The 14,547-nt window shown below is 37.5% G+C and overlaps 1 non-coding gene across 1 annotated transcript; it reads right to left on the bottom strand.

Moving 5' to 3' along the window:
• Window positions 1-9,368: 9,368 nt before the first annotated feature.
• Window positions 9,369-9,476, bottom strand: LOC112739056 (small nucleolar RNA R71). The gene has a single exon (XR_003169996.1). It is a non-coding gene; the product is annotated as a small nucleolar RNA R71 (small nucleolar RNA).
• Window positions 9,477-14,547: the final 5,071 nt, after the last annotated feature.

Raw genomic sequence — 14,547 nt, 5'->3', positions numbered from 1 at the left:
ACAGAAGTGATGAGCGGATAATTTATACGCTTTTTGGCATTGTTTTTAGTATGTTTTTAGTATATTTTAGTTAGTTTTTATTATGTTTTTATTAGTTTTTAAATAAAAATCACTTTTCTGGGCTTTACTATGAGTTTGTGTGTTTTTCTATGATTTCAGGTATTTTCTGGCTGAAATTGAGGGACCTGAGCAAAAATCTTATTCAGAGGTTGAAAAAGGACTGCAGATGTTGTTGGATTCTGACCTCCCTGCACTCAAAGTAGCTTTTTTGGAGCTACAGAAGCCCAATTGGCGCGCTCTTAATTGCGTTGGAAAGTAGACATCCTGGGCTTTCTAGAAATATATAATAGTTTATACTTTGCCCGAGATTTGATGGCCCAAACAGGCGTTCCAAGTCAGCTCAAGAATTCTGGCGTTTTACTCCAGAACTGGCACAAAAGCTGGAGTTAAACGCCCAAACTGGCACAAAAGCTGGCGTTTAACTCCAAGAAAAGTCTCTACACATGAAAGCTTCAATGCTCAGCCCAAGCACACACCAAGTGGGCCCCAGAAGTGGATTTTTACACTAAACACCCTAGCTTACTCATTTTCTGTAACCCTAGGTCACCAGTTTACTATAAAAACTACTTTTAGTGATTCATCTTGAACCTCATGACATTCTACACATTTCATATTGTATCTTCTACGGCATGAGTCTTTAAACCCCATTGTTGGGGGTGAGGAGCTCTACTGTTCTTCATGAATTACAATTACTACTGTTTTCCATTCTATCACGCTTGCTTCTATTCTAAGATATTCATTCGCACTTCAACCTGATGAATGTGATGATCCGTGACACTCATCATCATTCTCACCTATGAACGCGTGCCTGACAACCACCTTCATTCTATCTTAGATTGAATGCATATCTCTTAGCCTCATAATTCAGATCAGAGTCTTCATGGTATAAGCTATAATTATTGGCAGCCATTCCTGAGATCTGGAATGTCTAAACCTTGTTTGTGGTATTCTGAGTAGGATCTGGGAAGGGATGACTGTGACGAGTTTCAAACTCGCGAGTGTTGGGCGTAGTGACAGACGCAAAAGGATCAATGGATCCTATTCCGACATGATCGAGAACCGACAGATGATTAGCCATGCGGTGACAGCGCATTTGGAACATTTTCACTGAGAGGACGGGAAGTAGCCATTGATAACAGTGATGCCCAACTTAAAACTTGCCATGGAAGGAGCCTTGAGTGCATGAAGAAGAAGATAGTAGGAAAGCAGAGATTCAGAAGACAAAGCATCTCCAAAGCCTCAACATGTTCTTCATTACTGCATAACAAGTATTTATTTCATGTTCTTTTACCTTTTACAATTAAATCTAAGAATTGTTAATATCCTAACTAAGAGTTATAAGATAACCATAGCTTGTTTCAAGCCGACAATCTCCGTGGGATCGACCCTTACTCACGTAAGGTATTACTTGGACGACCCAGTGCACTTACTGGTTAGTTGTGCGGAGTTGCAAAAGTGTGATTGTAATTTCGTGCACCAAGTTTTTGGCGCCGTTGCCAAGGATTGTTCCAGTTTGAACAACTGACGGTTTATCTTGTTGCTTAGATTAGGAATATTTTATTTTTGTTGGTTTAGAGTCTTTTATTTGAGTTTAGTTTCATATTTTAAGTTTGGTGTCAATTGCATGCTTTTATTTTCTTTTAATTTTTTGAAATTGCATGTCCTTAGTTTTTTCTTGATTTTTAAAAAATTCTAAGTTTGGTGTCTTCTTTGTGTTTTCCTTTAATTTTTCGAAAATTTGTGTTTGATTTTCTAAAAGTTTTAAGTTTGGTGTGTTTTTGTGCTTTTATTTACTTAAAAATTTTTCAAAAATTTGTTCTTGGTGTTCATCTTGATCTTCAAAGTGTTCTTGGTGTTCACCTTGACATTCAAAGTTTTCTTGTTTGTCCTCTCTGTTTTGATCTAAAATTTTTAAGTTTAGTATCATTTTGTTGTTTTTCTCTTTCCTCATTAAAATTTAAAAATCAAAAAAATATCTTTTCCTTATTTTACTCATAATTTTCGAAATTTGGCATTAAAGTAGTCAAAGATTTTCAAAATCATATCTTTTCTTTTTAGTCAAGTCAAAATTCTAATTTCAAAAATTGATCTTTTCAAATCTTTTTCAAAAATCAAATCTTTTTAATTTATTGCAATCATATCTTCTCAATCAAATCTTTTTCAAAATAATTTTCAATCATATCTTTTTGATTGCTAATTTCAAAATCTTTTTAATTAATTAATTAATTTAGTCTTCAATTTGCTTTTATTTTATTTTCTTTTTTTGAAATTTTATTTTATCTTATTTTCCATTTATTTAATTTTATTCTATTTTAATTTTGGTCAGTTTTAATTAAATAAATAAAAATAAAAATATAATTTATTTGCAATTCATATCGATTCCCTTTTCTCCATCATGGACATAAGTAAAAATGAACAGTCCAAAAGGACTCTGGGGTCATATGCTAACCCCATTACAGCTGCATATGGGAGTAGCATCTGTATACCTCCCATCAAAGCAAGTAGTTTTGAGCTAAATCCTCAGCTCATTATCATGGTGCAGCAAAATTAACAGTATTTCGGTCTTCCACAGGAAGAACCTACTGAGTTTCTGGCACAGTTCTTACAAATTGCTGACACAGTACATGATAAAGAAGTGGATCAGGATGTCTACAGATTATTACTGTTTCCATTTGCTGTAAAAGATCAAGCTAAGAGGTGGTTAAATAACCAACCCACAGCAAGCATAAAAACATGGAGACAGTTATCAGACAAATTCCTGAATCAATTTTACCCTCCAAAAAGGATGACACAGCTAAGGCTGGACATCCAAGGCTTTAAACAAGAGGATCATGAATCCCTTTATAATGCTTGGGAGAGGTATAGAGGGATGCTAAGGAAATGCCCCTCTGAAATGTTTTCAGAGTGGGTACAGTTAGACATCTTTTACTATGGGCTTACAGAAAGAGCTCAAATGTCTCTAGACCACTCAGCTGGTGGATCTATACACATGAGAAAAACAATTGAAGAGGCTCAAGAACTCATAGATACAGTTGCTAGAAATCAACATCTGTACTCAAATAATGAGTCCTCCATAAAAGAAGAGGCTATGGCAGTAACTACTGATCCTAATCCTCAAGAACAGATTGTTGAACTTAATCAGCAATTACTCTTTATGACAAAATAATTAGCAGAATTCAAAGAGATGCTCCAAGACACCAAAAATGCTAACAAGAATATAGAAGCACAATTGAATCAGACAAGACAGCAGCTATCTAAACAGATAACAGAAGAATGCCAAGCTGTCCAACTAAGGAGCGGGAAGATATTGAATAACTCAGCTCAAAGTAGCAAAAAGTCAAGAAAGGAACAAATGACAGAGGATGACCAATGAGGGATCAGACACCTGCAAGTGCTGATAGTAACCCCTCTAAGAAGGCTTCTCCAACCACTTCTGTAGGGAATAAACCTGCAGCAACTAAGGTTGAAGAATATAAAGCCAAGATGCCTTATCCTCAGAAGCTCTGCCAAGCAGAACAGGATAAACAATTTGCCCACTTTGCAGACTATCTCAGGACTCTTGAAATAAAGATCCCGTTTGCAGATGCACTTCAGCAAATACCCTCTTATGCTAAGTTTATGAAAGAGATCTTAAGTCATAAGAAGGATTGGAGAGAAACTGAAAGAGTGTTTCTCACTGAAGAATACAGTGCAGTCATTCTGAAAAGCTTACCAGAAAAGCTTCAAGATCCAGGAAGCTTTATGATACCATGCACATTAGAGGGTGCTTGTACCAAGACAGTTCTATGTAACCTTGGAGCAAGTATCAACCTAATACCTACATCCACTATCAGAAAGCTTGGGTTGACTGAAGAAGTCAAACTAACCTGGATATGTCTTCAACTTACTGATGGCTCCATTAAATATCCATCAGGCATCATTGAGGACATGATTGTCAAGGTTGGGCCATTTGCCTTTCCCACTGACTTTATAGTGCTGGAAACGGAAGAGCAAAAGAGTGCAACTCTCATTCTAGGAAGACCTTTCCTAGCAACTGGACGAACTCTTATTGATGTACAAAAAGGGGAAGTGACCCTGAGAGTCAATGAGGATGAGTTCAAGTTAAATGCTGTCAAAGCTATGCAGCATCCAGACACATCAAATGACTGCATGAGTACTGATATTATTGACTCTTTGGTGGAAGAGATCAATATGACTGAGAGTCTTGAATCAGAGCTAGAGGACATCTTTAAAGATGTTCAGCCTGATTTGGAGGAACCAGAGGAAATAAAAGAACCTCTAAAAATCCCTCAGGAAGAGGAGAAACCTCCTAAACCAGAGCTCAAACCACTACCACCATCCCTGAAATATGCATTTCTGGGAGAGGGTGACACTTTTTCAGTGATCATAAGCTCTGCTTTAAATCCACAGGAAGAGAAAGCACTAATTCAAGTGCTAAGGACACACAAGACAGCTCTTGGGTGGTCCATAAGTGATCTTAAGGGCATTAGCCCAGCAAGATACATACACAAGATCCTATTGGAGGATGATGCTAAGCCAGTGGTTCAACCACAGAGGCGACTAATCCAGCCATGAAGGAAATGGTGCAGAAAGAGGTCACTAAGTTACTAGAGGCTGGGATTATTTATCCTATTTCTGATAGCCCCTGGGTGAGCCCTGTCCAAGTTGTCCCCAAGAAGGGAGGCATGACAGTGGTTCATAATGAAAAGAATGAACTGGTTCCCACAAGAACAGTTACAGGGTGGCGTATGTATATTGACTACAGAAGGCTCAATACAGCCACCAGAAAGGATCATTTTCCTTTACCATTCATAGACCAGATGCTAGAGAGGCTAGCAGGCCATGAATACTACTGCTTTTTGGATGGTTATTCAGGCTACAACCAAATTGCAGTGGATCCTCAAGACCAAGAGAAAACAGCATTCACATGTCCATCTGGAGTATTTGCTTACAGAAGAATGCCTTTTGGTCTGTGCAATGCACCTGCAACCTTTCAGAGGTGCATGCTCTCTATCTTCTCTGATATGGTAGAGAAGTTCCTGGAAGTCTTCATGGATGACTTCTCAGTATTTGGAGACTCATTCAGCTCCTGTCTTGATCATCTAGCACTTGTCCTAAAAAGGTGCCAAGAGACTAACCTAGTCTTAAACTGGGAAAAATGTCACTTTATGGTGATTGAAGGAATTGTCCTTGGGCACAAAATTTCAAGCAAGGGGATAGAGGTGGATCAAGCCAAGGTAGAGGTAATTAAGAAATTACCACCACCTGCCAATATTAAGGCAATCAGAAGCTTTCTGGGGCATGCAGGATTCTATAGGAGGTTCATAAAGGATTTTTCAAAAATTGCAAAACCTCTAAGCAACCTGCTAGCTGCTGACACGCCATTTGTGTTTGACACAGAGTGTCTGCAGGCGTTTGAGACCCTGAAAGCCAAGCTGGTCACAGCACCAGTCATCTCTGCACCTGACTGGACATTACCATTCGAATTAATGTGTGATGCCAGTGACCATGCCATTGGTGCAGTGTTGGGACAAAGGCATAACAAGCTTCTGCACGTCATTTACTATGCCAGTCATGTTCTAAATGACGCACAGAAGAATTACACAACCACAGAAAAGAAGTTACTTGCAGTGGTTTATGCCATTGACAAGTTTAGATCCTATTTAGTAGGTGATGAGCGGATAATTTATACGCTTTTTGGCATTGTTTTTAATATGTTTTTAGTAGGATCTAGTTACTTTTAGGGATGTTTTTATTAGTTTTTATGTTAAATTCACATTTCTGAACTTTACTATGAGTTTGTGTGTTTTTCTGTGATTTCAGGTATTTTCTGGCTGAAATTGAGGGACTTGAGCAAGAATCAAATTCAGAGGTTGAAGAAGGACTACTGATGCTGTTGGATTCTGACCTCCCTACACTCAAAATAAATTTTCTGGAGCTACAGAACTCAAAATGGCGTGATTCCAATTGCGTTGAAAAGTAGACATCCAGGGCTTTCCAGCAATATATAATAGTCCATACTTTGGCCGACTTTAGATGACGCAAAAGGGCATTGAACGCCAGTTCTACGCTGCTATTTGGAGTTAAACGCCAGAAACACGTCACAAACCAGAGTTGAACGCCAGAAACACGTTACAACCTGGCGTTCAACTCCAGAAAGAGCCTCTCCACGTGTAACATTCAAGCTAAGCCCAAGCACACACCAAGTGGGACCCGGAAGTGGATTTATGCATCAATTACTTACTTCTGTAAACCCTAGTAGCTAGTTTATTATATATAGGACTTTTTACTATTGTATTAGGCATCTTGGGACGTCTAGTTCTTAGATCATAGGGGCTGGCCCTTCGGCCATGCCTGAACCTTTCACTTATATATTTTTAACGGTAGAGTTTCTACACTCCATAGATTAAGGTGTGGATGCAGCCATTGACCACGGTGATGCCTCCAGACGATTAGCCATGCAGTGACAGCGCATCGGACCATTTTCCAGAGAGGATGAAAAGTAGCCATTGACAATGGTGATGTCCTTACATAAATCCAGCCATAGAAAGGAGTAGGATTGATTGGATGAAGACAGCAGGAAAGCAGAAGTTCAGAGGAACGAAAGCATCTCTATTCGCTTATCTGAAATTCTCACCAACGATATACATAAGTATTTCTATCTTTATTTTCTATTTATTATTAAAATTCGAAAACTCCATAACTATTTGATATCCGCCTGACTGAGATTTACAAGGTGACCATAGCTTGCTTCAAGTCGACAATCTCCGTGGGATCGACCCTTACTCACGTAAGATTTTATTACTTGGACGACCCAGTGCACTTGCTGGTTAGTTGTATCGAAGTTGTGAATGAAAAACGATTTATTAAGACGTGCGTACAGAGTTTTTGGCGCCGTTGCCGGGGATTGTTCGAGTTTGGACAACTGACGGTTCATCTTGTTGCTCAGATTAGGTAATTTTCTTCTTATTTTGATTTCAAAAAGTTTTCAAAAATCTTTCAAAAATTTTTCCTTTATTTTCGAAAAAAAAAATTTATTATAAATCTTTTCAAAAATATTTTTTCTTCAGAATTTTTAAGAATGAATTCTAGAGTTTCATGGTAACATGTTGAATCCTATCTGGCTGTAAAGCCATATCCAAACTGCTTTTGGACTGGGGTTTCAACTTATCATCACAAGAGCTTGTTGATTCTCACACACTTAGTTGCTCTATACATGAAAAATATCAATGCCTTCTAAAGCTTGACTGGCTATTCAGCCATGTCTAACCCTCAGATTGGAGCTTTAGAATAGGAGTACAAGATTCCTGGAATTCATATTAAAAATTTTGGAATCCTTATTTTTATTTTTCAAATAATTTTCAAAAAATCCAAAAAATATCATAAAATCATAAAAATCAAAAATATTTTGTGTTTCTTGTTTGAGTCTTGAGTCAATTTTTAAGTTTGGTGTCAATTGCATACTCATCTTGCATTTTTCGAAAATTGCATTCATGCATTGCATTCTTCATGATCTTCAAGTTGTTCTTGATAAACCTTCTTGATTGATCTTCATATTATATTGTTTTGTGTTGTATGGTGTTTTTCATATGCATTCTTGAATTCTTAGTGTCTAAGCATTAAAGATTTCTAAGTTTGGTGTCTTGCATGTTTTCTTTGCATAAAAAATTTTTTTAAAAATATGTTCTTGATGTTCATCATGATCTTCAAAGTGTTCTTGGTGTTCATCTTGACATTCATAGCATTCTTGCATGCATTCATTGTTTTGATCCAAAATTTTCATGCATTGCATCATTTTCATGTTTTTCTCTTTCATCATTAAAAATTCAAAAATCAAAAAAATATCTTTCATTTTTTCTTCTCATAAATTCAAAAATTTGGATTGACTTTTTCAAAAAATTTTAAAATTCAATTGTTTCTTATGAGTCAAATCAAATTTTCAATTTAAAAATCTTATCTTTTTCAAAATCTTTTTCAAAAATCAAATCTTTTTCATTTTTATTAATTAATTTTGAAAATTATAAAAATATTTTTCAAAAATCTTTTTTCTTAATCTTATATCATAATTTTCGAAAATAACATCATCAATTAATGTTTTGATGCAAAAATTTCAAGTTTGTTACTTGCTTGTTAAGAAAGATTCAAACTTTAAGTTCTAGAATCATATCTTGTGCTTTCTTATGAATCAAGTCATTAATTGTGATTCTAAAAATCAAATCTTTTTCAAAAACTAATTTCAATCATATCTTTTCAAAAATATCTTCTTATCTTATCTTTTTCAAAAATTTGATTTTAAAATATCTTTTCTAACTTCTTATCTTCTTATCTTTTTAAAAATTGATTTTCAAAATTTGTTGCAACTAACTAACTAACTTTTTGTTTGTTTCTTATCTTTTTCAAAACTACCTAACTAACTCTCTCTCTCTAATTTTCGAAAATATCTCCCTCTTTTTCAAAAATTTTTTTTAATTAACTAATTATTTTACTTTTTTATTTTAATTTTCGAAAATTACTAACCTTTTTCAAAAATAATTTTCGAAAATCACTAACTCTTTTTCAAAAAAAATAATTTTCGAAAATTCTCTCTCTCTCATCTCCTTCTATTTATTTATTTATTTACTAACATCTCTTCCTCACTCACTAAAAATCCGAACTCTCTCTCTCTCTGAGTTCAGATTTTCTCTTCTTCTTTTCTTCTACTCACATAAGGGAACCTCTATACTTGGGTAAAAAGGATCCCTATTATTATTATTTTTCTGTTCCCTCTTTTTCATATGAGCAGGAGCAAGGACAAGAACATTTTTGTTGAAGCAGACCCTGAACCTGAAAGGACTCTGAAGAGGAAACTAAGAGAAGCTAAATTACAACAATCCAGCAAGCACCTGTCAGGAATTTTCAAACAAGAAGAGGAGATGGCAGCCGAAAATAATAATAATGCAAGGAGAATGCTTGGTGACTTTACTGCACCTAATTCCAATTTACATGGAAGAAGCATCTCCATCCCTGCCATTGGAGCAAACAACTTTGAGATGAAACCTCAATTAGTTTCTCTAATGCAGCAAAACTGCAAGTTTCATGGACTTCCATCTGAAGATCCTTTTCAGTTCTTAATTGAATTCTTGCAGATCTGTGATACTGTTAAGACTAATGGAGTAGATCCTAAAGTCTACAGGCTCATGCTTTTCCCCTTTGCTGTAAGAGACAGAGCTAGAGTGTAGTTGGACTCTCAACCCAAAGATAGCCTGAACTCTTGGGATAAGCTGGTCACGGCTTTTTTAGCCAAGTTCTTTCCTCCTCAAAAGCTTAGTAAGCTTAGAGTGGATGTTCAAACCTTCAAACAGAAAGAAGGTGAATCCCTCTATGAAGCTTGGGAGAGATACAAAGAATTGACAAAAAAGTGTCCTTCTGACATGCTTTCAAAATGGACCATCCTGGATATATTCTATGATGGTCTGTCTGAATTAGCTAAGATGTCATTGGATACTTCTGCAGGTGGATCCATTCACCTAAAGAAAATGCCTGCAGAAGCTCAAGAACTCATTGACATGGTTGCTAACAACCAGTTCATGTACACTTCTGAGAGGAATCCTGTGAGCAATGGGACGCCTACAAGGAAGGGAGTTCTTGAAATTAATACTTTGAATGCCATATTGGCTCAGAATAAATATTGACTCAACAAGTCAATATGATTTCTCAGAGTCTGAATGGAATGCAAGCTGTATCCAACAGTACTCAAGAGGCGCCTTCTGAAGAAGAGGCCTATGATCCTAAAAACCCTGCAATAGTAGAGGTGAATTACATGGGTGAACCATATGGAAACACCTATAATCCCTCATGGAGAAATCACCCAAATCTCTCATGGAAGGATCAAAAGCCTCAACAAGGCTTTAATAATGGTGGAAGAAATAGGATTAACAATAGTAAACCTTTTCCATCATCCACTCAGCAACAGACAGAGAACTCTGAACAAAATATTTCTAATTTAGCAAACTTAGTCTCTGATCTATCTAAGGCCACTGTGAGTTTCATGAATGAAACAAGGTCTTCCATTAGAAATTTGGAAGCACAAGTGGGCCAGCTGAGTAAAAGGATCACTGAAATCCCTCCTAATACTCTCCCAAGCAATACAGAAGAAAATCCTAAAGGAGAGTGCAAGGCCATTGAAATGACCATCATGGCCGAAACCACAAAAGAGGAGGAGGACGTGAATCCCAAGGAGGAAGACCTCCTGGGAAGTCCAGTGATCAACAAGGAGTTTCCCTTTAAGGAACCAAAGGAATCTGAGGCTCATCTAGAGACCATAGAGATTCCATTAAACCTCCTTATGCCATTCATGAGCTCTGATGAGTATTCCTCTTCTGAAGAGAATGGGGATGTTACTAAGGAGCAAGTTACCAAGTACCTTGGTATAATCATGAAGCTGAATGCCAAATTATTTGGTATTGAAACTTGGGAAGATGAACCTCCCTTGTTCACCAATGAACTAAGTGATCTGGATCAACTGACATTGCCTCAGAAGAAACAGGATCCTGGAAAGTTCTTAATACCTTGTACCATAGGCACCATGATCTTTGAAAAGGCTCTGTGTGACCTTGGTTCAGGGATAAACCTCATGCCCCTCTCTGTAATAGAGAAATTGGGAATCTTTGGGGTGCAAGCTACTAAAATCTCATTAGAGATGGCAGACAATTCAAGAAAACAGGCTTATGGACAAGTAGAGGACATGTTAGTAAAGGTTGAAGGCCTTTACATCCCTGCTGATTTTATAGTCCTAGATACTGGGAAGGATGAGGATGAATCCATCATCCTTGGAAGACCCTTCCTAGCCACAGCAAGAGCTGTAATTGATGTTGACAGAGGCGAACTAGTCCTTCAATTGAATGAGGACTCCCTTGAGTTTAAAACTCAAGGACATCCTTTTGTAAACATGGGAAAGAGGCACAGTAAGCTTCTCTCAAAACAGAGTCAACCAGAGCCCCCACAATTAAACTCTAAGTTTGATGTTGGGAGGCCACAACCAAACTCTAAGTTTGGTGTTGGGGAGTCTCAACAATGCTCTGAACATCTGTGAGGCTCCATGAGAGTCCACTGTCAAGCTATTGACATTAAAGAAGTGCTTGTTGGGAGGCAACCTAATTTTTATTTATCTAATTTTATTTTTATTATTTTTCATGTTTTATTAGGTTCATGATCATGTGGAGTCACAAAATAAATATAAAAATTGAAAACGGAATCAAAAACAGCGAAAGAAAAATCACACCCTGGAGGAGAATCTCACTGGCATTTAAACGCCAATAAGGAGCATCTGTCTGGCGTTCAACGCCAGAACAGAGAATGTTTCTGGTGTTGAACGCCAGAAACAAGCAGCATCCTGGCGTTCAGACGCCAGAAATGCACAGTGAAGAAGAGCTGGCGCTGAACGCCAGAAACAAGCATCTGGCTGGCGTTCAACACCAGAAATATGCTGCATCTGGGCGTTGAACGCCTAGAACAAGCATCAGTTCGGTGTTTAAACGCCAGAATTACATGCAAAGGCATTTTACATGCTTAGTTGGTGCAGGGATGCAAATCCTTGACACCTCAGGATCTGTGGACCCCACAGAATCCTCACCTTACCTCCTAATAATCCTATATCACCCTTTCCCAAGAACCCTTCACCACTCACATCCATTTACCACTCAAATCCATACACCCACCTACCTTCAAAATTCAACATCTCTTCCCCACCCAATCCCACCCATATGGCCGAATACACACATCCCCCCATCTCCTCCATATCTTCTTCTTCTTCTTCTTCTATTCTTTCTTCTTTTGCTCGAGGGTGAACAACATTCTAAGTTTGGTGTGGTAAAAACATAGCTTTTTTGTTTTTCCATAACCATTAATGGCACCTAAGGCCAGAGAAACCTCAAGAAAGAGGAAAGGGAAGACAATTGCTTCCACCTCTGAGCCATGGGAGATGGAAAGATTCATCTCACAAGCCCATCACTAAGAAAAGGATAGAGCAAACAAGAGAGCACATTCATGGATCTCAACAGGCACATGAAGAAGCTCATCATCAAGAAACCCTTGAGATACCTCAAGGGATGCACTTTCCTCCACAGAATTTTTGGGAGCAAATCAACACCTCCCTAGGAGAATTAAGTTCCAACATGGGACAATTAAGGGTGGAACATCAAGAGCATTCCATCATCCTTCATGAAATTAGAGAAGATCAAAAAGCAATGAGAGAGGAGCAACAAAGACAAGGAAGAGACATAGAAGAGCTCAGGGACATCATTGGTTCCTCAAGAAGGAAACACCACCATCACTAAGGTGGACTCATTCCTTGTTCTTACATTCTCTGTTTTTCATTTTCTCTATACTAAGTGTTTATCTGTGTTTGTGTCTTTATTACATGATCATTAGTATTAAGTGTCTATGCCTTAAAGTAGTGAATATGAATCCATCACCTCTCTTAAATGAAAAATGTTTTAAACCAAAAGAACAAGAAGTACATGAGTTTCAAATTTATCCTTGAACTTAGTTTAATTATATTGATGTGGTGACAATGCTTCTTGTTTTCTGAATGAATGCCTGAATAGTGCATATGTCTTCTGAAGTTGTTGTTTTAGAATGTTAAATATGTTGGCACTTGAAAGAATGATGACAAGGAGACATGTTATTTGATAATCTGAAAAATCATAAAAATGATTCTTGAAGCAAGAAAAAGCAGTGAATACAAAAGCTTGCAGAAAAAAAAAAGAAAAAAAAATTGGCAAAAAAAAAAAAGAGAAAAAGCAAGCAGAAAAAGCCAAAAGCTCTTAAAACCAAGAGGCAAGAGCAAAAAGCCAGTAACCCTTAAAACCAAAAGGCAAGGGTAATAAAAAGGATCCCAAGGCTTTGAGAATCAGTGGATAGGAGGGCCTAAAGGAATAAAATCCTGGCCTAAGCGGCTAAACCAAGCTGTCCCTAACCATGTGCTTGTGGCGTGAAGGTGTCAAGTGAAAACTTGAGACTGAGCGGTTAAAGTCAAGGTCCAAAGCAAAAAAAAGAGTGTGCTTAAGAACCCTGAACACCTCTAATTGGGGACTTTAGCAAAGCTAAGTCACAATCTGAAAAGGTTCACCCAATTATGTGTCTGTGGCATTTATGTATCCGGTGGTAATACTGGAAACAAAGTGCTTAGGGCCACAGCCAAGACTCATAAAGTAGCTGTGTTCAAGAATCAACATACTGAACTAGGAGAATCAATAACACTATCTGAACTCTGAGTTCCTATAGATGCCAATCATTCTGAACCTCAATGGATAAAGTGAGATGCCAAAACTATTCAAGAGGCAAAAAGCTGCAAGTCCCGCTCATCTGATTGGAGCTATGTTTCATTGATAGTTTGGAATTTATAGTATATTCTCTTCTTTTTATCTTATTTGATTTTCAGTTGCTTGGGGACAAGCAACAATTTAAGTTTGGTGTTGTGACGAGCGGATAATTTATACGCTTTTTGGCATTGTTTTTAGTATGTTTTTAGTAGGATCTAGTTACTTTTAGGGATGTTTTTATTAGTTTTTATGTTAAATTCACATTTCTGGACTTTACTATGAGTTTGTGTATTTTTCTGTGATTTCAGGTATTTTCTGGCTGAAATTGAGGGACTTGAGCAAGAATCAGATTCAGAGGTTAAAGAAGGACTGCTGATGCTGTTGGATTCTGACCTCCCTGCACTCAAAGTGGATTTTCTGGAGCTACAGAACTCAAAATGTCGCACTTCCAATTGCGTTGGAAAGTAGAAATCCAGGGCTTTCTAGCAATATATAATAGTTCATACTTTGGCCGAATTTAGACGACGAAAAAGGGCGTTGAACGCCAGTTCTATGCTGCTGTCTGGAGTTAAACGCCAGAAACACGTCACAAACCAGAGTTGAACGCCAGAAACACGTTACAACCTGGCGTTCAACTCCAGAAAGAGCCTCTCCACGTGTAACATTCAAGCTCAGCCCAAGCACACACCAAGTGGGCCCCGGAAGTGGATTTATGCATCAATTACTTACTTCTGTAAACCCTGGTAGCTAGTTTATTATAAATAGGACTTTTTACTATTGTATTAGGCATCTTGGGACGTCTAGTTCTTAGATCATAGGGGCTGGCCATTCGGCCATACCTGAACCTTTCACTTATGTATTTTTAACGGTAGAGTTTTTACACTCCATAGATTAAGGTGTGGAGCTCTGCTGTTCCTCATGAATTAATGCAAAGTACTACTGTTTCTCTATTCAATTCAACTTATTCCACTTCTAAGATATTCATTCGTACTTCAACATGAATGTGATGAACATGACAATCATTATCATTCCCTATGAATGCGTGCCTGACAACCACTTCCGTTCTACCTTCGATTGAATGATTATCTCTTGGATCTCTTAATCAGAATCTTCGTGGCATAAGCTAGATTGATGGCGGCATTCATGAGAATCCGGAAAGTCTAAACCTTGTCTGTGGTATTCCAAG

This window comes from Arachis hypogaea, chromosome 13 (assembly GCF_003086295.3).
Source record: "Arachis hypogaea cultivar Tifrunner chromosome 13, arahy.Tifrunner.gnm2.J5K5, whole genome shotgun sequence".
NCBI classification, from domain to species: domain Eukaryota; kingdom Viridiplantae; phylum Streptophyta; class Magnoliopsida; order Fabales; family Fabaceae; genus Arachis; species Arachis hypogaea.
The sequence above is the reverse complement of the archived record's forward strand: the minus strand, read 5'-3'. Positions and strand labels throughout refer to the sequence as shown.